Source organism: Schistocerca piceifrons, chromosome X, assembly GCF_021461385.2.
Source record: "Schistocerca piceifrons isolate TAMUIC-IGC-003096 chromosome X, iqSchPice1.1, whole genome shotgun sequence".
Taxonomy (NCBI): domain Eukaryota; kingdom Metazoa; phylum Arthropoda; class Insecta; order Orthoptera; family Acrididae; genus Schistocerca; species Schistocerca piceifrons.
In genome coordinates this window covers 598423699-598449863 of record NC_060149.1, presented here as the reverse complement: position 1 = coordinate 598449863, position 26165 = coordinate 598423699, and the positions used below count along the sequence as shown (strand labels likewise).

Genomic DNA, 26165 nt, shown 5'->3' with positions numbered 1-26165 from the left:
TCAGTGGAAGAGTTGGTTTAATCTCAAAATCAACTACATTTTCCACAGAAATTTCATGTGCCCAGGCAAGTCTTTGGAAAATGTGTAGCTAAGTATTTGACTCCTTTATTAACTAATGTTCAACACTTGAAGTCTTAGTATATTTTTCTTATTCCTTCCATTTTATGATCATATTTTGTTCTGTTTCTTGACACAAGAAACATATTGGTAATAACAATGGTCATTAACGAGTGTATCTGTTGTGAAACAGTATCCAAAATATTAACCTTTTAAAGCAGGTTTTGGAAGATGTCACTCACTGCGTTATACGCACAAAGATGGCACTTGCCGTGGTGGCTGATGGGAGCGACCGTAAAGGCATTTCCCATTTACAGTCGCTCCCATCAGCCACTGCACCGAGTGTCAACTTTGTTTGTGGGAATAATACATACGACTCATTTTCCAGAAGACGAAAACCGAATTTCGGAAACATTTTTTCACTGTTAAGATTTGAAGTGGGTTGTTATCCCTGTTAAATAAGTCGTCTGGAAAACAGTTTATGATTTAGTCAGCACAATTGCTATTTCTCTTCAAATAGACGAGGTGTAACACTTTCAGTCTAATATTTCTACTTATCCTTCACTGCACATGGTTCAAATGGCTATAATCGCTATGGGACTTAACATCTGAGGTCATCAGTCCCCTAGACTTAGAACTACTTAAACCTAACTCACACATCCATGCCCGAGGCAAGATTCGAACCTGCGACGTAGCAGCAGCGCGGTTCTGGACTGAAGCGCCTAGAACCGCTCGGCCACAACGACCGGCACAAAAAGTCACTCTGGCCACAAATTTTTGAAAACAAACGAAACCTCACAGCCCAAGCACTCTTCAAAACCGGTTGGTTTCACGTGGGAGCGAAAATCGATTGCACAACTTGAAAATCAACTACCAGATGCGGATTTTGAAGCGTTTACGTGACCGTCCGTAAGGGGTATCGGGAAATCCGTTTACAAAAAGCGGTTTTGGGAGCGGACATCGATATGGACACAGTTGAGCTGGTGGGGGTCTTGCAGCAGATATGTGCTGCAATCCGTCACAGACTATGCCTGCAGAACACAGTGTGGGCAAAACCGCTGACCCATGTGTTTAAGCAAGTTCAAAACGATGTAGGTTGCTATAGTTATTCAGAATGAAACCCGTCTTCGGACTGAGAACCACTACAAGAGAATGTGATCAGAGTGAGAAGTTTTCAGCCCACGTTACTAGGAAGTCCGTACATCCATGAAATCCATACATCGGCTGGTAAATGCACTAAAAGTTTCAGAAGCGAAGCACGTGAAAGAGGACCACAACTGAGGAGCCATCTTACTTCTCCAGGCTTAGCTAAGACCGCTACTTAGCGAATGTCGTCGATGGAAAGCGGCATCCAGTCTCACGAATAACTCTGGCAAGGCGAACTGGTTACTTGGCCATTGCAATTCAAAGTAGCATGCATTATTACTTCACTGTGGGAGCATGAAAAGTGGTGATCAAAAGTGGTCGTGGAAGATACATTCGTGGGTAGCCATGACAACTTCTTAATAACGTCAATAATTTTACTGACAGATCGAAAAAGCTATGACAGTGCCGAGGGTGGAGGTGACGGTATTTGTAAGCAAGTGTTGACAGGCAAAAGTTAAGTACGTCAATGGTGTGGAAATTACAGAAGAAGGAGCATGATGCCAAGTGGAGCAGTATTCAAGGATCTACCCAAAAGCCGAACAAGTAAAATGCGCACAGTTCTTATTGATCATAAACGTGTTATAGGACAGCAAATTTCTGTTCTTTTATGTACAATATAAGGAAATACAATGTTTGCAAATAATCCACAGCTTTTGTCACACTGAACTGATCTTCCTGGGTAGCAAAGATACTGTCAGAAAAACTAATCCATTTAGCGGATAAGATTTTAAAGAGCTTCAACAGTAAAATATTAATTGTTTGCCGACGAGAAACCATACATTTTTACGAAGATTTCTTAGGAAGCAATGAAGCAACAGAATTAAGGCGACCAGTAGATTGTTTAGACAGACCGTGTATTCACACCCACAACACTGTGAATAAATATTTCAAAGTGACTGTGTGTGAAGGATTTGTCAAGCAGCAGTGCCAGTCAGAATTTCATTGTTGTGTACGCAGAGTTTCGATTCGTGTTCATTTCTCGTAGAGCCTCTAGCAGCAAAACTTCGGATTGTTAACAGAAACAATCAGAAGTACATAGAGATAAGGAAAACCGAACTTTCGTCATTAATTAAGAAGCCCTTTCCTCTACAATCCATCAACCAAATTTTACAAGAAAATTGTTCACTACCTACTGCCAACGTACGATCTAGGCCAGGGACAGGCAAGAATTTGGCATGCAAGCAGTGCTCTTGCACGCGTGCATAGCTCTCTCGCCTGGTCGGAACACTTACCCACCATCACGCCACGCTGTCAGAGCGCGAGGAGACGAAATATGGGTAAACTACAAAAGCGCCGCATATAGATGGCACTCAATATGACTTGTTTTCATATTTCATTTTTCTCAACAACATGTATGATAAACTGAACAAATTTTCAACACTATTTTATTGTGTTTGGCGCAATGAAGACATATAATTTTTATCTGGTACAGATCGATGGCATATGAACAGGCGCAAACAATGTCACAGAATTTCGCACTCATGTTGCCATGTAATCGAGACTTATTTAGTCTCATAATCGAAAACAGCCTTTCACTCACATCTGTTGACCGAAATAGTTTTTCACGTTTGTAACATCGTTCTGGAGACATTGGTACCCTTCCTGCAGAAAACAACGTACACATTCAGGACAGTTTTAATGTAAAAGAATTTGTCTTTTAAACTGGATTTACATTGCTGGTCAATCAGTTCCATCTGCACTTGCACAGGAGCTCTTTTGTCTGACCTACCCTTCCAATTCTTTACGGCCATAATGAATTCTTCAAACCTCGTGTTTTCTTTAATGTCAGGGAGCTTTGAGGAATGGACGGTGGTTTTTTTCAGAATTTGTCCATTCCAAAATGGAATTTTCGTTTTAAATGTACCCCCATCAAGTGAGAAATAAGTTGTTTCCTATCTTGCAATTTCTTACTGTGGGCAGTGTGCAATCAAGTCCACTTACAATGCGAGGTCAGTATACTCCATCCTGAACGTTCTGATTTTCGCTTTTTTTCCTTTTTTCTTCATAAATTCAACAACAGCGGGTTTTCAATCGAAAAATCAATTCTTGCATGCTCTTTCACTAAACCAACGTACTTTGCAGTAATATATAAAGTCCCCATACCCTCCGTTCAATTCCATCAAAAACTGTTGCAACACACAGTGGAATAACGCGCGCGACTTCAGAAAACTTATTATTATTCGTATCACCAGTTTCATCGTGGCTGCAAATTTAGCACGAAGTTCTTCTTGATGTACATAACAATGAATCCTGTCTGTTGATCTTTGTAATTTTTTCTCTTTCATCATCAACTAAGTTTTTAAATTCTTTCAGCATGGTGTTGTAATGTCATCCCACAGGAAACTTGCAGTACCCGTCGATTATGCGACTACATAATATATATTGAGAATTGTCATCCTCCTCTTCTGTCATTCCTGTTCATTTACAGAGGCTTTGTGCAAACAGCCACTGGACCTCTCAACTCTCTTTATACCACGAACAAACAGCGAAGGGCAGGCAGTGCTGAGACTACGATTCTGTCGAACTGAAGAATGCAGTGCTGACCGATGCAGTGCTAAATGAAATACGATACTGCAGTGCCTGTGTTGTTACGAAGTACGATGCACTTCAGACATACACACAAAGAGGAACGATTCAATGTTCCTTTGGACATGCATGCATGTTCGAAGCAACATTGCATCGTTATTCTTAACAACACAGGCACTGCAATTTCGTATTTATATGCCGATACTGGACAGCGACATTCAATTAAAATGCCCTCTGTAATGTTTCTGGCTTATTCAGCCATCATATTAGGCTCCAGGAAGCTATTCCCAGGACAGTGGAGATGCAAGAAGCAGAGAGATGATGCAATGTGAGATGAGGTACCGGTGACAGATGTTAGATTCGGTACCATTCCCGTGAGAAAGACCGCGAGCATGATGCTGCTGCTCTATGATTGGCTGCTGTGTTCGGCGGTAGGGCGCCAAAACGTTAAACTTTAGTTGCTATTATTAATTAAACCTGTCATCCAAATTACTTCATTTTTTTAAATAAACATCTCTCAACAGCCAGCTATCAATCAGTCATTTCAAAATTATTAAAATCAAAGTATTACTAAAACAAAAGACTGACCATATTACTGCCGATGCACTTCGGTGGCGTTCGGGTCACGCCTTGCTGGCTTGGCGCGCGAAGTGTCTCGGACAGTCCGGCTCTCCAGTTCTGACTGTTCCGGTAGACAGACGTGTTGTCTGTTATAGCAGTATTTGTTTCATGCAATTTTATTTACCGTCGCTAGGTACAGACATGTTGTCTGTAATAGTAGTATTGGATTAATGTGATTTTAATCTCCAGTTCTGACGGTTCCAGTAGACAGACATGTTGTCTGTGGCAGGATATATTTCATGTTATTTTAGGCAGATATAATGACTGTGGAAAGATATGTTCAATACGTTGTGATCAAGAATAGTTTATCGTGTCTATATCAATAAAAACGCGAGTGGCATCCCAAATGAGTTATAGTTTATTCGTAGCAGCAGTTCCTCGCAAAGTTAATTTCAGAAAAAGAATCGACGACCTGCGTGCTGTTTTCTGCGCTGGGGACATCATCATCATGAACACAGCAGGTTAGTGAAGTGTACAAGAACTTATGTATTCCACACAGGGCAGTGGAAACAACTAGGCACCTCACGTGTGACTGCATGCACAGACAAATATGCTTAGTGACATGTCATCTGCAGTAATGCAGAGGAGGTAAAGAAGGATGAAAGTATTAACACTATCTCACTTTTATTCCTTTTTTCTTGCCGTACCTCCCCTGTATGGGAATTACATAATGTGTGTACATGTACAGTCCTGATGGAAGAACGACGACACATGGAACATTGAGTCGGGCTGTGAGACATGATGATGATTGTTATGTGGGACGCTCAACTGTGCTGACATCAGCGCCCAAACAAAGTCCCAATTTTTACAAAGTCCAATTTGTTACACAGTCCAGGCTAACCACTGTCACGAATGATGATGAAATGATGATGACAACAGAAACACCCAGTTCCCGGGCATAGAAAATCCCCAACCCGGCCGCGAATAAAACCCAGAATCCCTTGATCCAGAGACAGCAATGCTAGCCACTGGACCACGAGCTGCGGACAAGAGCTGTGAGACATGTGCAGAGAGCCACAGTGGTTAAGGTGACCATTCACATGAAGTGGGAAATGTGGGTTCGAGTCCCGGTCCGGCACAAATTTTCATTGTCGTCATTCACTTGTACAGCTGTTTGTTGCTCGTATTCATAACTGCAAATATATTTCATGCTAAAGGATATGTACTGAATATTTCTGAGAAGAACCGGGCCAAGCTGAGACAGGCCGAAGCTCAGGGGGGACTCGCACAGCACATGTTCAAATGCAGTTTTGTGCACTGTGACTGACGTTGATCTAGATCTAAATCATATAGGAGTGGTCTGGAACTTCGAAAAGAGTAACATCTGTAGTCATAACACGTCAAGCACCTGACTCTCTAACATGGAAAAATAACGGCTGATTCTTTTGCTGCATGTCTCAAGCCTTTCGGCGTTCGTTCCTTCAGCGACTTAGAAGTCAGTTTCCCTGCTTTTATATTCAAGAAGCTTTTAAGCTGGTCTAACAAGGCTGACTGCACCTCCTTCCAAAACTTACCACAACAGAAAAATTTGAGGTCAAAAGCAGGAATCGATGTGAGACCTCAGCATTATGAGCCAGAAACTTTAACCACTGGACCACACGAGTATTGGGACAAGGCCAATCTGCATTGTTGCCAGATGTATCCAAGATGGCAGGGATGATGTCATCCGAGATGGCAGTGTTTAGACATGGAAACAGCACATGACATCATCCAAGATGTCGGCTGTGACGTCATTAAAGATGGCGGATTTTTGCGGCAAGTTTGAATTTTGGCTGGAAAGTGCCACGCCCCCCTACCCCAGAAATATGGCAGCACGTTCAAATTCCAACAGGATAATGCATCACACTACAGTTATCTCTACTAAGCAAAGAAAATTGCGCGAATATAGCTCACTTGGCCTACCTTCGCTAACCAAAGCCACCCAACCCCCTCTTCCTCCTATGAGTTGGCGCCAAGTTTGAATTTTGACGATCGACAAATGTCACTTGGGGTTTCACTGCTAAGCTAAGAAAATGGCGCGAACGAAAGGACACTTGTACTAACCTCAGTCGCTCGACCGCCACCTCCTCATAAGGTTCATGGGAAAAAAGGACTTGGGAATAAGTCTTTATTTAAACAATTTCATGCAGGTGTGTTCACCATGAGGTCTGGACTCCACCTGACTTATTACACATCGCCACTGCAAGAGGGCCCTACTGTGACGTCAGGTGATGATGCAAGTACAGTTATCCAATATGGCATCAAACAGTGTGTTCACCACAAGGTCTGGAACTACTACTCAGTACCACCAGCAGAGGGCGCTGTTGTCCACTTCGTGATGTAATTCAAGATGGTGGGGGAAATGGCGGGAAAACGACTCTGAACACAAGCTTTTATTTTGCAGGCAGTGTCTCCACCATGAGATCTAGTCTCCAATTGACATAGTGCACAATACTGCCACCAGTGGGTGCCATCATCCATCCTGTGACGTAATCCAAGGTGGTTGGGGGCAAATGGCGGGAAAACGACTCTGGACACAAGTCTTTATTTTGCAGGGAGCCTCTCCACCACTTGATCTAGAGTCCAACTGACCTAGTGCACAGTATTGCCACCAGATGCTGTGTCTTGCCTCATGTGATGTAACCCAAGATGGTAGTCTGGAGGGGGGAAATGGAGCGAAAATGACTCAGCCTGCTCTGGGCTGCTGTATAGAGTAAGGAAGGAGTGCACTCTATTTATTTTGAAATAATTTAATTAGGGATGGAGTATATTTATCACACTGACACAAAACACACGCTCTGACATGCTTGGGGCCATCTCACACAGCGGACAGACCTGTAAACTACTTCTAAATAACGCTCTCCAGACACACAAACAACTCCTAATTTACCGAAATAATTTCAGTACACACTTGCAGACTTCTCCTAAACAGTGCAGCACAGTGATGTGTAGACATGTTCAGTAATTGTAAACTGTCCAAATAATGCATAGCACAGCCTACAGATTCGCAAAATAATGTAATCAGCACGTGCAAACACCCTCCTCCACCTCCTGTCCAGCAGAGTGCACAGGAAACCCCAACAAAGTGACGCGACCATTAGCTGTCAAGCCACGCACAGGCCCCTGCTCGGGTCCCGCAAGCATGAGGTGGCGACATTTCATTCATACTTGTTACCTGAGAAATTCCTATCTAAATAAGTGTTCACCTAGACACCACGGCCAACATGAACATGCGGGAGGGCAGCCGCGTGCCGCTGCCGAATGCAGGTGCAAGTTGCCTGCCTCTGTTTTCGGTTATACAGTCACGGTTATACTGACATCACAGAATTCCAAGGCCTGCTCACACGAGACACCTCCGAGTAGCACATGTCTTTACCGCTGATGACAGAATAGCACAGGGCGCATTGCTCCTAGCATGACACGACACACGCGTTTAACCATACCAAACTACCCAACGTGGCTATAGCCTCGCCGCAAAATGTCAGCGTGGCGACTCGCAATCTAAGATGTTCTCAATGTTATTGTTACGTCATATGGCCTTGCAAAAAAAATATGACCCAAGTCTACCTCTCGGGAATTGTATAGTGTCCCAGAAAGAGTTAACCTTGCTTTCTAGATCTCTCAGCTTGTATGCACGGAAATTCGTACCCTAACAGACTCTGTTTACGAAAATTACATCGAATGCACTCATCCCAGCGCTCCTAACGTGATACCCTTCCTTCTCTCAACATACACAAACGTTCCCTCCGCTACGTAGAGCACAAACGATGTGAATGAATCGAGCATTCTGATTGGCTCTTATCGAATTTACCCGCCGAATTACTGATCCCGCCGTTATCGAAACACCATCCACCTTTTCTTTCTGGGGTTTTCAGAGGTAAAATTATTTTGTACAGACCGCTAAATTGCATTGACAGTTAAACCCGCAAAGTTGTCTACAGATTATCAACTAAATACGAGAATCATAAGAATATTGGAAGCCAGGAAGATATTTACCAGCATAACCACAATTAAATATTATGACTGCTGCTACAGTCTGACACCGATCAATGTACAGTTAATGTCTCCTGTATACAACTGTGCTTCCGGCACGAATCTCAATACCTATAGCGCATATAATTTTCCACGTAAGAAATCTCTCTCATACCCTAGCCGTTATCGATCTATCTATACGTCCCTCACGATAGGACACACAGTCATCTTCTCTAGTCATGGCATAACGTAAACAATAATAACTTTACAATGCTATATATACACATTTTACAAAACATAAGCCACAGTAACTTTACAATACAATATACACACATTGTACACAAACGGTGCAGTTATCTTTTATATCTGTACAGCACCTGGAAAAATTATGGTATGCCTACACTCACACCGACTATATGTCACGATGCTCCTCAGTTCTAGGGAAGCACAGTCAGCCTTTTCTTTCTTTCTACAGACGCTACATTCAGTGGTAATAAACTATTTTACACTCATCACCATATTGCACTGACAACTAAACCTCCCAAAGTGCAATACATATCGTTAAATACGGGAAGACTTACTCATTTACGCTGTTATTCCACCGAGGACAGGAGCTTCAATATTAGTCTGTAAAACCGATCTCCAACCAGGGAATATATCACCGCCTACCGTGTCGATGTAGTAAACATACAATTCATATCCCCCGCCATACAAAACCATCCCTATTACATCATTCGTACATATACCCTGAAGACAGACAGCACTGTATATATACTCCTCTTAGCACTAGGGCAAATAAATAAAGGCACTAAATGTGCAGAAGCAGTCAACTGAACAATTTACATGGGAGGGAATAACAGTCCAGCGCAAATGCACCTCCATAGACAATCTTCTCAAATTTCCACATGATCACAAAATCAACCCAACACATACTAAGTATTAGTTCGCTACTCGGTCGTCTAGAGGATGGTAAAGTTAACTCAGATACATTCCTTCACTCAACAGGCCTATGCATTTGGATGGTTGCTGTCGTTAACGGGAAAGGAGAATCATTCCCACCACAGGCTATCCATAAACGGAATCATTCCAGAAAACCACTCACATATATGTTTTATCATTATACTTACAATCAAATGTTACGATCTCGGTCTCAATTGAATGGCATTCGACAATGAGCGAAGTATCAGAAATACACACTGTTGTCGGCAGTGGCTCTGGATATAGAAATATCACTACCTATCTTATGACCTGACATACTCTTCCCTTTGCTACCACAGTATTCAAAGACAAATGCATACCCTCTGTACGACAGGACTTAGTCATTTCCTTTCCACAAACACGTACTTTATAAAACCTGATGCTCAAATGCGAACATATGACGCATGCCTTACTACTAAGTATAATACTCCGTCAATTACTGAGTGCCTACGATACGAAATATTAATGACCGAAAATCAAATTTGGGTGTGCATGCCTCTTAGGTTTTTCTTGCAAGTCCTACCTCTGTGTACCAGAAAGAGAGACGTTAAAGAAAGATGTTAAAGAAAAAACAGATCGCAGCAACTAGAGGTACATCATGACCTCTGAATGAGGTGGGTTTTTTTCCGGACAAATACCGTGACAGTGATCTTACAAATGTGTATTATCTGCCCACGATGCAACTTTGTGATAAAATTACTGAACTTTGAAAGTGATTCAGCTAAAGAACGTGGTATGTAACAGTATTTGCGACTCCCTCACACCGCCCCAACTAGATAATTCTATAGTATTTGTAGCACATTCTCTCTTGATACCAGATCAGAGGTGCATATACACAGACATACAGAAAACAGAGCAAATGCTCTCCGAATGTGGAGGTGACTGCATACAGTCGAGTACAGTGCTATATTATGCCTCCCGATCAGTGCATCTGGGATAGGTGTTGGCAGTTGTGCTACATTTACAAGCAACTTTAGAACACAGAACAAGCGGTTATGTCATGATCGCATGGACAGATCTGACATAAAATCGATAGAATTGCGAAATAATGATGGGGGAATAGGTATAAATTGATTGAATATACACTGAAATGCAGGGAAATTGAGGAAGTACATGCATATCTTCTGATTCGCGCCGAACAGTTTGTACATGGGAATAAGTATGTCGACATCGAAATGAAGGGAATCAGGGAGGCAGTCAATTTTTTCCCGTTGAGGCAGCATTATACTGTACGTCTATTTAGGTACCAGTGATACACGCGAGTTGACTACTGTATTTGATGCTTTCAGGAGGACAGAGAACCATTCACCTCTAAACTTACTTGTATCTGCGCTAAATGATAACAGAGAGTGGACTGGGTGATCGACTGAGACAGTGCTGCAACTAGGTACGATTTAATGGTTGACTGACTCATTCTAGAGAAGGAGAAGTTGGTACAGGTCAATTTTTTTTCCAGTGTTCTGTCCGGATGCATCAGTCGCGTGACATAGCCTGTATTCTACTCGTATACAGCCATGTGTTCTGTATGTGTTTTAAAGCACTGTCTACTTGCTATCGTTAACGGTAAACCTGTCGGTCATCAGAGGACTTTCATCTCATGCGTGATTAAATTTGACACATTCCTCTAAACGAACTTTCATTTGTGTGATCCCCCCTATCGCATCTTGGGTGTAAAATCGAGACTTCAGCGTCATAACTAGGTTAGGGGTAGTAGCTTGTGAGGCGCTGCAATCCCTGTATATACATTTGCCCGATAGATGTGCTGTTTAAAGAGTTTGGGATGGAATGACTTGTAATTTTCACATGTTGGACGCTGCTGCTATGCGTTTATCTGTTTTCTTGTAGGAAGCATGCCCCGCTACTAACGATAGTTTTATACAGGCCTGACGCAGGCATAGTATAATTTCTGAACCGTGATTGGACGTGAAGAGTGGACACTATACGTCTCCGCGAAGCTATATTGTGCTCGTATCACACAGAGCACGTGTTTTATGGAAGTTTTTTCTTTTTCGTTTTACGGTTCGATAAGCTAGTTCATCGTAGAGAAACTGGGAAGAAGGATGTGTGTCATGCACTTGAAATATATTTCTCACAATGGAATATTAACAATGCTACATTCTATACGACTGACAGGCCGGAAATGCAGGCGATCTAATATTATAGGCCCGTTTTAAGTACAGAACGGTGTAGCCTTAGGAGTGCATGTGTTTATGTTCTCTTTCTTACCAATACCTTGCAGGTGCCGATCCTAGACTCTAGAACAATACTTTAGAGTTGTTAGCTTGGTTGATTTACGTAAAAATGCGTCGAACTCCATCCATCTAGAGCTCGACTGCGTATAAAAATCATTCCTTTCTTGTTCTTCTTAACTGTCTATTATTACATCACGGCACTTTGGAATCTGTTACTATACATCGATAAGGAGTGCTAATCTCCTCGACATGGTCGCATCTCGAGAAATCTAGTGCACTTGGACATGTTAGGAATCGGAAAGCTCCATTCATTCACGAGACGTGGAGTGTAGCAGTCTTCTTCTTCTGAGCGGTTGCAGATTAATTCAGTAACAGTGCTGCAGGGCAGGTTGGTCAATGACAGTGTGAGAATGGTCTTTCACTCTCTAATTTTACCTAGACAGCGCCAATGCTCTGCGACTCCCATAAGCAGAGAGATGGATCGTAAATTAAGCACTATGCTCGAGGTGTCAGAAATATGTTGAGCGCTGTCTGGTATGCTTTGATGATTTATGTGTTCGAGAGTTAACACTGAATGAACGTACTGAGCAGTCATCTATGCATGTTTGCAATAATACTCGCCAAGTAGAGATGGGGTGGTTTAGCAATGATACTGAAACTGGAGAGACATGCTGCCACATCATTGGCCAGTGTTGGTGTTACTGTGAAATTGCTAAAACTCTTCGCGCTATCAACTGTGTTGCTTATTATTACAGTACATCGGCGGTGTCTTTTCCATCCCATGCGTGCTCTGGTGCACTATTGGTTACCACATAATGATTGACTGATAACGTGTGTTTGAGTTGGGGGATGAGTTTTGTTTATGAGTGACAACTTCTGCGAGTTGCTAGCAGTGAAACAGTGATCGCGTACATGAGTGCAATATGAGAAATCGGTCGAAAGGGAATGCCAAGAAATCAGCTATTCCATCAGTGTGAGAGATGAGTCTAAATGTAGAACTCGTGAATCACCTTTGGACTGTAGTTTGGAAACCTATGCCAACGCTGTAAAACTCTCTCAGTTTGCTTATGTTGTAACTGTCTTTTATTTAAAATCAACCGATGTGTGGTATGTTATGCTCTCTGCCATAAGAATATGATTTACACCATGCAACATCTAGTTTCCTGCGAAAGGCCATGGATCAGAACTTCTTAATGTCAGTTTAGAACCTGACACAAGCCTCGAAGTCGTGGCAGAAAAACGAAATGTTTGGCATTGTACAAAAGCGTGTTAGAAAACAGCGTTTGAAGCAGGAGCAGAGGAAGCATCTCATGCAGTTTAGTATGCTCCATAGGATATGATCATTCGCTTAGAGTATAGATGATCAAACTTTAAAGTAGCCTCTGCCATGTCTGTGTATTTAATAGGATCATGTGATACAGGAAGCAGCAGTAGTAGCAGCAGTTTGATATGTAAATTCGGTGAGGGATGGTGTATACGGTTAGGAATACTTTGATAGCTGCACGCTACACCATTCTGGGAAGTATTGGGAAATCTGCTTCTCTTCTCTACGATGGAGGCCTACCGCAGCTTTGCGTCATTGCGCCCACATGGGTCTCTAGGTGACTTCTAATTCGTATGAGCTTTTATAGTTCATAATTTTTCCCTGTTGGGGGGGGGTAGACAATAACTATGATATGTTGGGCTGACTGATTTGAATGGACGCGGAGCTGTAGTACTTGTATATAGTTTGAGGATGTACCACATTGCGCACATTTCCGCCAAATGGTCAAACCACGGTCCTGCTGCAGTAATTCAGGTCGTTCTGTTTCTACACGGGTTACAGAAGGTGTTGGATATGTCTTTCTCCGACTTCTGCTCAGTTCTGACTTAAATTGGACCGATCACATGTGGAAAGCAGTAGAAATGGGATCAGTTGCAAGATGCATAGGGAGTGACTAAAACCATGATGTAATTTTACTGTAGCAGCTAGGCTCAGGAAACGTGACTCGTTTCGAGATATGGGAGTGCGAGCAATATGATTCACTTGTGGGTATGATCCGATGGAAGTATGTGCTTGAATAGAGAGACCTGATTCCAAATCATTGACATCATTTCTAGCGGATAGTGTCACACTAGAGATCTGAGAAGTTAGTGGACATTTTTCTTCTTACGACCTCAATCGACACACCATCTACTACTACTGTTTGTGTACCTTCTCTATCAGTCATCGCCTATAACTCAGTCGATATGGCCGGCCGGAGTGGCCGAGCGGTTAAAGTCGCTACAGTCTGGAACCACATGACCGCTACGGTCGCAGGTTCAAATCCTGCCTCAGGCATGGATGTGTGTGATGTCCTTAGGTTAGTTAGGTTTAAGTAGTTCTAAGTTCTAGGGGACTTATGACCACAGCAGTTGAGTCCCATAGTGCTCAGAGCCATTTGAACCATTTTTCAGTCGATATACCGCAGAACCTCTGATCTGGTATTGAGAGAGAATGCGCTACAAATACTATAGAGTTATCTAGTTGGGGCGGTGTGAGGGAGTCGCAAATACTGATTACATACCATATTCCTTAGCCAAATCACTTTCAAAGTATAGTATTATGGAGTAAATACATGTGTTCTTGTAATCCCCATAGAAAAGCGAGCAAACAAGGAAGCATAAAGAGTAACACGTTTGTGGCGAGACGAAACGATCCCGAATTTGTAAAACAGTTCTGAGGTGCTGGGGGCATACGTCGGGCATAGATGCCCTGGTGCTGAGAGGACGATATATATCGTGCTGTCCGTCTTTGGAGTATATGTACGAATAATCTAAAAGGGATGATTTTGTGTCGTGGAGGATATGAATTGTATGTTTACTACGTCGACACAATAGGTGGTGATACATTACCTGGTTGGAGATCAGTTTCGCACACTAATATTGAGCTCCTGTCCTCAGTGGGATAACAGTGTAAATGAGTAAGAGTCTTCCCGTATTTGACGATGTGTATGGCAGTTTGGGAGGTTTAGTTGTAGGTGCAGTATTATGATCAGTGTAAAATAGTTTATTACTGCTGAATGTCACGTCTATTGAAAGAAAGAAAAGGCTGACTGTGATTCCCTAGGACTGGGGAGTATCATGGCATATAGCCGGTGTGAGTGTAGGCATACCTTAATTTTTTTCAGATGCTGTACGGATATAAAAGATAACTGCACTGTTTGTGTAAAATGTGTATGTATTGTATTGTAAAATTACTGTGACTTACGTTTTGTAAAATGTGTACATATTGCATTGTAAAGTTATTATTGTTTACGTTATGACAAGACCTGAGAGGATGACTGTGTGTCCTATCATAGCATCCATCATAAAATCCTTAAAATCTAAGTATTTCAGTGGGTATGATAACATATGAACAAAGTTAATCTAAGAGTGCTCATGGGAGTTGAGATCTACCTTAAATTATTTGTGTAATCAATCTCTTATCAGTGGAAAATTTCCAGACTACCTAAAATATGCTGAAGTTAAGCCTCTTTACAAGAAGGGGGATAAAGAGATACCATCAAAATATCGACCAATTTCACTTCTGCTGGTTTTATCAAAAATATTTGAAAAGGTTGTGCTCAAGCGTCTCCTTAAATACCTAACTGCAAATAATATATTGTCCAAGTCACAATTTGCATTTCTTAAGGGTTCTGACATAGAGAAAGCTATTTACACTTACAGTGAGCATGTACTTAAATACATTAGACAATAAATTACAGGCTACTGGCATTTTCTGTGACATGTCAAAAGTTTTTGACTGTTTGAATCACAACATTCCCTTAAGTAAATTAGAATATTATGGTGTCACTGGCAATGCTGCAAAATGCTTTGAGCCTTATCTATCTAACAGGAAACAAAGGGTTGTTGTTGTTGTTGTTGTTGTGGTCTTCAGTCCTGAGACTGGTTTGATGCAGCTCTCCAGTAAAGCTGCATGCCCTCGGGAAAAATTACGGCTGTAGTTTCCCCTTGCTTTCAGCCGTTCGCAGTACCAGCACAGCAAGGCCGTTTTGGTTATTGTTACAAGGCCAGATCAGTCAATCATCCAGACTGTTGCCCTTGCAACTACTGAAAAGGCTGCTGCCCCTCTTCAGGAACCACACGTTTGTCTGGCCTCTCAACAGATACCCCTCCGTTGTGGTTGCACCTACGGTACGGCTATCTGTATCGCTGAGGCACGCAAGCCTCCCCACCAACGGCAAGGTCCATGGTTCATGGTTACGAAATACCTGTGCAGTAAGCAGTCAGTCTTCATCTGACTGGGAATTAATCACATGTGGTGTTCCTGAAGGTTGCATTTCGGGTCCATAACTTGTGTACATTAATGACCTCTCGTCTGTTACATTGCCAGATGCTAAGTTTGTTTTGTTTGCAGCTGATATAAACATTGCAATAATTAGCAAGTCAAGAACAGATTCAGAAATTGCTGCTAATCAAATTTGCACTGACATTAATAAGTGGTTTAAAGCTAATTCACTGTCATTAAACTTTGAGAAGGTCCACTATATGCAGTTCAGAACCTGTAAGATATTTCCTTCTAGCATGAGTATAACATATGAAGACATGCAGATCAAAGAGGTTGACAGTGTTAAACTTCTGGGATTACAACTCAATAATAAATCCAGTTGGGAAGGGCGTACCACAGAATTGCTTAAGCGCCTAAACAAGTCTGTATTTGCCATGAGAATGATGTCAGATGTAGGGGATATAAACTAAAAGAAACTTGCATACTTTGCTTACTTTCATTCTATTATGTTGTTGTTATTGTTGTTGTTGTTATGGTGGTGGTGGTCTTCGGTCCAGAGACTGGTATGATGCAGCTCTTCATGCTACCCCAATCTGTGCAAGCTTCTTCATCTCGAAGTACCTACTGCAGCCTACATCCTTCTGAATCTGCTTAGTGTATTCATCTCTTGGTCTCCCTCTACGATTTTTACCCTCCACACTGCCCTCCAATACTAAATTGGTGATCCCTTGATGCCTCAGAACATGTCCTACTAACCGACCCCTTCTTCTAGTAAAGTTGTGCCACAAATTCCTCTTCTCCCCAATTCTATTCAATACTTTATCATTAGTTATGTGATCTACCCATCTAATCTTCAGCATTCTTCTGTAGCACCACATTTCAAAAGCTTCTATTCTCTTCTTGCCCAAACTATTTATCGTCCATGTTTCACTTCCATACATGGCTACACTCCATACAAATACTTTCAGAAATGACTTCCTGATACTCGATGTTAACAAATTTCTCTTCCTCAGAAATGCTGTCCTTGCCATTGCCAGTCTACATTTTATATCCTCTCTACTTCGACCATCATCAGTTATTTTACTCCCTAAATAGCAAAACTCCTTTACTCCCTTAAGTATCTCATTTCCTAATCTAATCCCCTCAGCATCACCCGACGTAATTCGACTACATTCCATTATCCTTGTTTTGCTTTTGTTGATGTTCATCTTATGCCCTCCTTTCAAGACACTGTCCATTCCGTTCAACTGCTCTTCCAAGTCCTTTGCTGTCTCTGACAGAATTACAATGTCATCAGCGAACCTCAAAGTTTTTATTTCTTCTCCATGAATTTTAATACCTACTCCAAACTTTTCTTTTGTTTCCTTTACTGCTTGCTCAATATATAGATTGAATAGCATCGGGGAGAGGCTACAACCCTGTCTCACTCCCTTCCCAACCACTGCTTCCCTTTCATGTCCCTCGACTCTTATAACTGCCATCTGCTTTCTGTACAAATTGTAAATAGCCTTTCGCTCCCTGTATTTTACCCCTGTTACCTTGAGAATTTGAAAGAGAGTATTCCAGTCAACATTGTCAAAAGCTTTCTCTAAGTCTACAAATGCTAGAAATGTAGGTTTGCCTTTCCTTAATCTATCTTCTAAGATAAGTTGTAGGATCAATACTGCCTCACGTGTTCCAATATTTCTACGGAATCCAAACTGATCTTCCCCGAGGTCTGCTTCTACCAGTTTTTCCATTCGTCTGTAAAGAATTTGAGTTATTATTTTGCAGTCGTGACTTATTAAATTAAGAGTTCGGAAAGATTCACATCTGTCAACACCTACATTCTTTGGGATTGGAATTATTATATTCTTCTTGAAGTCTGAGGATATTTCGCCTGTCTCATACGTCTTGCTCACCAGATGGTAGAGTTTTGTTAGGGCTGGCTCTTCCAAGGCTGTGAGTGGTTCTAATGGAATGTTGTCTACTGCTGAGGCCTTGTTCCGACTTAGGTCTTTCAGTGCTCCATCAAACTCTTCACGCAGTATCATATCTCCCATTTCATCTTCATCTACATCCTCTTCAATTTCCATAATATTGTCCTCAAGTACATCGCCCTTGTATAGACACTCTATACAGTCCTTCCACCTTTCTGCTTTGCCTTCTTTGCTTAGAACTTGGTTTCCATCTGAGCTCTTGATATTCATACATGTGGTTCTCTTTTCTCCAAAGGTCTCTCTACTTTTCTAGTAGGCAGTATCTATCTTACCATAATGAGATATGCCTCTACATCCTTACATTTGTCCTCTAGTCATCATTGCTTAGCCATTTTGCCCTTCCTGTCGATCTCATTTTTGAGAAGTTTGTATTCCTCTTTGCCTGTTTCATTTACTGCATTTTTATATTTTCTCCTTTCATTAATTAAATTCAATATATCTTCTTTTACCCAAGGATTTCTTCTACCACTCGTCTTTTTACCTACTTGATCCTCTGCTGCCTTCATTATTTCATCCCTGAAAGCTACCCATTCTTCTTCTACTGTATTTCTTTCCTCCATTCCTGTCAATCATTCCCTAATGCTTTCCCCATGAAACTCTCTACAACCTCTGGTTCTGCCAGTTTATCCAGGTCCCATCTCCTTAAATTCCCAGCTTTTGCAGTTCCTTCAGTTTTAATCTACAGTTCATAACCAACAGATTGTGGTCAGAATCCACATCTGCCCCTGGAAATGTCTTACAATTTAAAACCTGGTTCCTAAATCTATGTCTTACCATTACATAATCAATCTGAAACCTTCCAGTATCTCCAGGCCTCTTCCATGTATACAGTCTTTTTTCATGATTCTTGAATCAAGTGTTACCTACGATTAAGTTATGCTCTGTGCACAATTCTAACAGGTGGGTTCCTCTTTCATTTCTTAAACCATTCTGTTATGTCATATTGGATCATATTATGGGGAGCTCATCAAACCGAGCAAAAGTTTTTATGGAGCATAAGTGTGTGATAATAAGAATTTGTGGTGTAAAGTCATGAACATCTTGTAGGAACCTGTTCAAGGAACTTTGTATTCTAACCAGTGCTTCTCAGTATATCTATTCCTTAATGAATTTTTTTGCAAGTAACACATCTCCATTTCCAACCAATAGCTTAGTACATAATATCAATACTAGGAATAGATTAGATTAGATTAGATTTACTTTCATTCCAATTGATCCGTAGTGAGGAGGTCCTCCAGGATGTGGAACATGTCAGAAAAACAACAATTCATGACAAATATTTACAACTAAAACAAATAAGCTAATGTACCATTCCACAGGTCCCAAGTGGAATGATCATCATTTTTTAATGAACACTATATGAAAGTCATTTTACACATAATAATGCACTGAATTTAAAATAATTTTTTTATTTATTTATAGGGTAATAAACATGTAATACAACTACTATAATACTTATTTACAATGAACACATTACTGCACTGAAATGGTGCAGAAGTTAGATTGTACTTACACACACACATTTACAATGAACACATTACTGCACTGAAATTGCGCAGAAGTTATATTGTACTTATACATATATACACAGAAATCAATTGGTTTTACTGACACTCACATACACACACATATCCATCCGCACATACACAGACACAAGCAGACCTTTGTAAGCAGACATATGAGTGTATACCTGTCCTTTTTTCCCCCCCTAAGGTAAGTCTTTCCGCTCCCGGGATTGGAATGACTCCTTACCCTCTCCCTTAAAACCCACATCCTTTTGTCTTTCCCTCTCCTTCCCTCTTTCCTGATGAAGCAACCTTTGGTTGCGAAAGCTAGAATTTTGTGTGTATGTTTGTGTTTGTTTGTGTGTCTATCGACCTGCCAGTGCTTTTGTTTGGTAAGTCTCATTATCTTTGTTTTTAGATATATTTTTCCCACGTGGAATGTTTCCCGAGAACCACCATAACTGATACAGTAGTGAAATACCTCAACAAGAATGGAATACTGGGACAACTAGAAGGTGAAGAACTGCACACACTGGGCAACAAAAAAGCTTTCAAAGTAGGCATTCCATTTGAAGATCTACAAATCACACAAGAACCAGAATTCTGGCCTGAAAACATAAAAGTATGCAGATTTTGTTTTCCAAGATGATCAATGGAAGAGGGAGCAGAGCTCAACTAAACTAAGAAGAAAACCAGAAGAACAAGAAATAAAAGCAGTCTTGTGGAATAGAGAGGGAATAAAAAGTGCTCTTAACCTAACACCAACAGACATTCTGCAAAACTTGGATCTTGCAATTCTAACAGAAACCTTCCTGATAGACAGCTGGTAACATAAAGATTTCTACAATTTTCACCTAATGGCAAAGAAGGGAGAAAGAGGATGACCCATGGGAGGAATATCTATCCTACTGAAACCTTGGATGACCCCCCATCAAAAAAATCATAAAACAAGAAAATAGTATGCTAGTAGAAGCATCAGACATTAATATAATTGCAGCCTATTTCCAACCACACACAAATTCTGTAGAAATAATTGACAAAATAGTCACACACATCAAACAATGCGACAGCAAACCACCATTATTGCAGGCGATCTCAACTGCAGAATAGACATGGAAAACTATAAAACAAGACTAGTCATTGAAACCCTAGAAGAAGATGGTTTCACCCTACTGAATGATAGACAGATACCTACATATATATGCCACAATGGGAACATCAATATCGCATTAACAAGAGGAGAAACAAAAGGAAGTATTCAACCAATATGGCATGACTTCATCACTCCTATATGAAAGCACATTCCAATGAAGATAAAAATAAATAATGCCATGTCACCACCAGCAAGAAAGACCCACCAAATCACACAAAGAAAAATAGATAAAGAAAAATTAACAAACCAGCAAGTACAAATAACACAAATAGAAACTTTAATTGAGGAAGGAGACCTTGAAAAAGCAACAGACAAAATAGAAGTCCTCCTAAAAAATTCAGTGATACAAACAAACAGAAAAAGAAGGACAGCAAAAAGATGATTTGATGCTGAATGTTACACCAAAAGGAACACTATCCTAAAAACGCTCCACAGATTAAGAAACCAACACAGCAAGGAAAGATGCAAGCTATATACAAGAGAGAGGAAAATCTACAAAAAACTAATAGAAGAGAAGAGAAAAGAATACATAGAAAGAGAGGCAAAAAGAGAAGCAGATGAAGCAGAGAAAAACCCATACATAGCACCAAGACCAAGAAGACTGGCTCATACACCAAATGTAGACATGAAGGAATAGGAAGACCACTTCAGTAAGATACTGAATGAACAAGGAATCAAAACACCCTCAAAGAAAGAGAAACAACCTCAAACAAAGGAAAAAGACAATGTACGGGAACCTCTAAATGACGAAGATGTAAAAGAAGTAACAAAAACACTGAAGAACAAGAAAACAGCAGGACCTAATAATATATATAATAAACACATAGAAGATGCAAAAGAGGCTCTCCAACATGTATGGATCAAACTATTCAACGAATGCCTGGGACTTGGAAGAATTCCAACCCAATGGAGACACTCGATAATAAAAGGTCTCTACAAAGGTAGAGGAGACCCAATGGACACAAACAAATACAGAGGCATAGCCCTGGAAAATACCCAGTTCAAGATGTTCTCAAAGATAATTACACAAAAAATCAAAGCCTGTGTGGACAGTCACCTCCCAGAATGACAAATGGGCTTCAGATCTAGAAGATCAACACTTAACGGCAGTCAGGCTTCTTCTAAACAACTTCAACGAAGCGCTACAAAAGAAACAAATGTTCTACACAGTGTTCATAGACTTTACCAAAGCCTTTGACCTACTGGAAAGAGATCTCATAGTCCGAAAACTGGGAAACACAATGGGAGAAAATAGCATATGTCCAAGAATAATCAAGTCAACACTCGAATACAACTTAATCATAATATCAGACACCCTCCCTTTTTCGAACCTCATTCTGCAATCGAACGGAGTCATACAGGGTGACCCAATGATCCATTTGCTGTACATTCTTGCCACTGAAGAAGTACTGCAAATTGGAGAAAATGAAGAAGATGTATACATATATGCGCACGCTGACAACATAGCTGTAGGATCAACAATTATACAGAAGCTCCAGAAAATCATTGAGAAAATAGATAAATGATGCAGTGAACACAAACTACACATAAACATAACAAAGACAGAAATGGTGATTTTCAGTCAACAAGGCAAAACACACAAGAAAGCGGAAATCAACATCAGAGGACAAAAAATAAAAATCTCATCAGACTTTAATTTCCTAGGGGGACATTGCAACCAACAGCCAAATGCTTCACAAAACATACAACAGAACGTGCAGCCCAAGCAATAATAGCAGTACAGGACATCAAAAACATCTGCCTACTCAGTCTAGAAACAACCATGAAATTATTCAACGCAAAAATCTTGCCAATCCTTGCCTATGGGATGGAGGTTATATGGGACCACCCGACAGAAAAAAATCTGGAAGCACTAGAAAAGGTAAAATCGACTTATCTAAAAAGAGCACTAGGTCTCTCAAAGACAACAAGATCTAGACTAGTGTACCTGCTAGTGAGAGAGACATTCCTAATTGAAGACATCAAACTTTGAGATATGATGCTACACACCAGGGCTTCCAGAAATCAACTGAAGATCATGGAGGATAAACAAGAAAGAGTATGGGCAGAGTTCTATGGCACCGTAGCATGACAAACCACTCATGGACAGCACCAAACTTTGAACTGCGACATATTGTAACTAGATTATCTATACATGGCTTTCATCATCTAATCTGCAAAAACAAAACTTATCGTGACCCAATATGTATGTGTGAAATGTGTAATGAAGCATGTGAACAACATCACATAGAATTGTGCAGTAAAAGAGTGAAATCTATAAATGAATATGCAAAAATGTAAAATGTAAATGTAAAATGTTAAGCAAACTAACTGTATATGGCTATTTGGCTGCAGTTTTATTAAATAAATATGTTCTGTAATAGATTTGTTCTTTAGAATTTGATACATATATGCCATGAGACTAAATGAGTATATCCTTTTACAATTTTGAAATGGGACAATGCCATTAAATATCTAGTAATAAATTTTCTTATCTTAGAATACTATTAGTATTAAATATTATTATTATTCGTATGTACTCTGCAGAGAATAATGAAATTTGTCATGAACTCTTTTTGGGTAAAGTCCAGGGTATTGTGGTAAATTGAGTGAAGACTCGTTTTATTCATATGTACTGTAAAAATTAGGAATAGTATCGTAGTATATCTGTGTATATCGCATTAGTTCATTTTTTCATTGCATTTAGCTCTGTTTATTAAAGTTTCATATGTGAACACTTTTTAATCCACTCTGATGTAAACCTTGTGTACTTAGGTAAACACTGTATACTTATTTTTTCAATATAGATAGGCAAAAGATATACTATGTGATGTGAGTGAGGTACTGAACAATATACTTAGTACACAAAACAATGTTTCAGGATTTGATGTGAGAGCTAGACAGGAAGTTACCTATCCACTGGAGCATGTGATGAAAAATCTAGGTAGAAAACTGGAAGATGTGGGTGGGTCCACTCCCACACTCCTGCATGGCTACACCCTTGCTGCTCCACTCGACATACAAGGGATCATAGGTGATGGGTAATGTACTCGAGCATCTGTCAACTACATCAGTGTTGTGACAGAAATTTGTAAATTGTTAGCCAAGAAATTATCCTATATGATGAATTTGTGGAACTATTTGTTAAAGTAGTCACTGCTATGGACAGTGTTATTTCATGTAAATGTATGATTTTTCAAGTGGGGGATTAACATCCCAATACATTATGTAGCTTTAATAATGCTGTGTGAAAACTTAAGAAGTTCAAAAGTGCATTCTTTAAACCATGTTGTAAATAATTATCAGAATCTGATACAATTAATCACTATTAGTTCAGTAGTCATACTTTTCAATGAATTTTCTTATCTCAACACCCAGTATGTATTTTTGTTCATCTACTGTAAATGAATCTTCTAGGCTTCTATGTGTGAAGGTTATTTTGTATGAACAGTTAGCAAATAGTGTAGAAGACATTTACGAGTATAGACTGTATAACAAGATGTGTACATTTCTCATTTCACACATTGATTTTGGTCCTCAATCTACTTGATTATGTCATCATTCAAAGTGAACTTACTGATATGTGATTGGGAACTTTATTTATTTTGTTGTGTCGAAACATTTCTGCTGCTGTATACCCAGCGTGGTTTGGATTCATGAGTCAGTCCCCACATCGTAAGCTTAGGTCCTAATATTTTTTCATTATTTTATTTTTTCATTATTTTATTATCTGTACGTACTCTGGTTTATGTAGCTGATTGCTTTTGTGCTATACTCCCACTCATGATTGAGTATATTCTTCTGGTTTGTACGCATCGTTGTGAATTTTTGAGTCGGCTCACGTACACTTAGGCTCTGAATTTTTTCCTTCCCTTTTGATGATTTTGAAGGTGTGACTTTATAGATGTAAACTTGCAATTTATAAGTCTAGTAATTTACATTCTCTCTGCAATTATTTCTATAGTTTAGTGTTGTAATGTTATAGTTTTGACTTTGTATCATTTGCCTTGTGACAGAATGTTCCACAGATCTTAAAATCTGAATACTATGTCCTCAGATATGTATAAATTGTGACTTCTATGGTAGATATTTTTCTTACGTTTTCTGTAATATGTTATGTATCAGGTACCCCATACCTCTATATTCTATCTTTTGGCATCATTTTGTACACCATTTGGCAAACCTTATAGTAGGTCACAAAATATTGTAAACACATTATTTCCATATAGTGTGAGGGGGATATTGTAAAGGGACATCCTCCTCCAGCATTACATGTCCTCAACAGTAGTAGTCAATACCAGTAATATTTTTCAAATTTTGCAAAGGTCAATATCATCTCAGCCATTTTTCTGAAAAATTTCATATAATTTTATACACAATATGTTATATTTCAAGTTAAAATCTATGAAAAGGAATTACTTTATTTTTGTTGTTACAATCAATATGTATTACCTCTGAATGTACAGTTACAATTGTTTATTTTGTTTTTTTGTTTGTTTTTGTTTTTTTAGAAACATTTGAGATTACAAAATATTTGGCACACTTAAAATTTCTATTATTAATTATGCAATCTAGTACTGTTTATTATGTTTACTACTGGAATCATTTATAAAATAATAATCGAAACTAATAGAAATTCATTTATCAAGAAAAACAGTAGACCATTTGGAATATTGTTATTACCACAGAGTGAAGTAGTAGTAAGCATACCTCTGATGTGATTGGATGTATTTCTGTATTTTGGGCAAACAATGTAATTAGAACTTCTGTAAATATGAAAATTCACAAGAAAATGTGATATAGTAAAATGTGACAATAAATTAAAGTAAAAGCAAAAATTATTTAGATCAATTGAACCATGAGAACCTAAAATGTGAAAATTTCAGCTTGAAGAATCAGGCTCCTAGACATGAAGAACTGGAGCCAACTGCGCAAGAAAAGATAATCAAGAAGTATATTGTAAATTGTACTCCTCTTGAATTTTCTGAAAAGACTTTACCATAGTGGATAGTAGCAACAACAAAAAAGGAGGAGGTGGATTACAGCTGCCAGCTTTAAATGAAAACCATGGCACAGATGGGCTGGCACAGTAGGTGTGTCTTGTGGCAGCACTCACAGCAGTGACAGCAACACCTGCAGATGCAGGGGTGTTGGTCATGGATGAGTGACCTGTTGAGTTTTAGACAGACTTAGGGGTAATGATCAGCCTAATTTACTTGGACACTTACAGGGTCTTGGGTTACGTTGTTAGTGGTTAATTCACAGTTAGCACAGAATATCTTTGAGCTACACTACTTCTGTTTTTCACTTCCTAATCATTTATGAAGTCAATTTAGTAACCCAAACAGTTCCCTTTCAAGATATGGACTCTATTACAGTTGTACAGTCAGCTGTTTGAGAATACCTTTGGTCAGGCAGAACATTTTGCTGCACAGGTCTTCCTTTAGCCATCACAAATAACTAAATGTTGTCACCCCCACCCTACTCCCGTCACCATGGGTAACAAGGTTAAAGCTGAGCTGCAGCACTGGCAGCAAGTCATTATTTCATCCAGTCAGTGAGCCATCCCTTTGGTGATGATATAGAAGCCAAACAGAACTGTGTGCTGTTGCAGCAATTTGAAGCAGATAGTCAATGCAAAATGTATTGCAGATTCATATCCCATTCTGTATCTGAAGGAGATGTTTGCAAAGTTGTCAGCGGGTTAGTTTCTTCCTGCATCAACCTGTGCAACACATACCTGCAGTTGCCACTGGACAATGTTTTTCAGCATTTCTTAGCACCCAACAGTGCCTTCGGACTTCACTA

General features: G+C 39.9%; 1 protein-coding gene across 4 annotated transcripts in view; it reads right to left on the bottom strand.

The window, feature by feature from the left end:
* Positions 1-26165, bottom strand: part of LOC124721759 (flavin-containing monooxygenase FMO GS-OX5-like) — a 224117-nt gene that overhangs the window by 109886 nt on the left and 88066 nt on the right. The gene's annotated exons all lie outside the window — the stretch shown is intronic.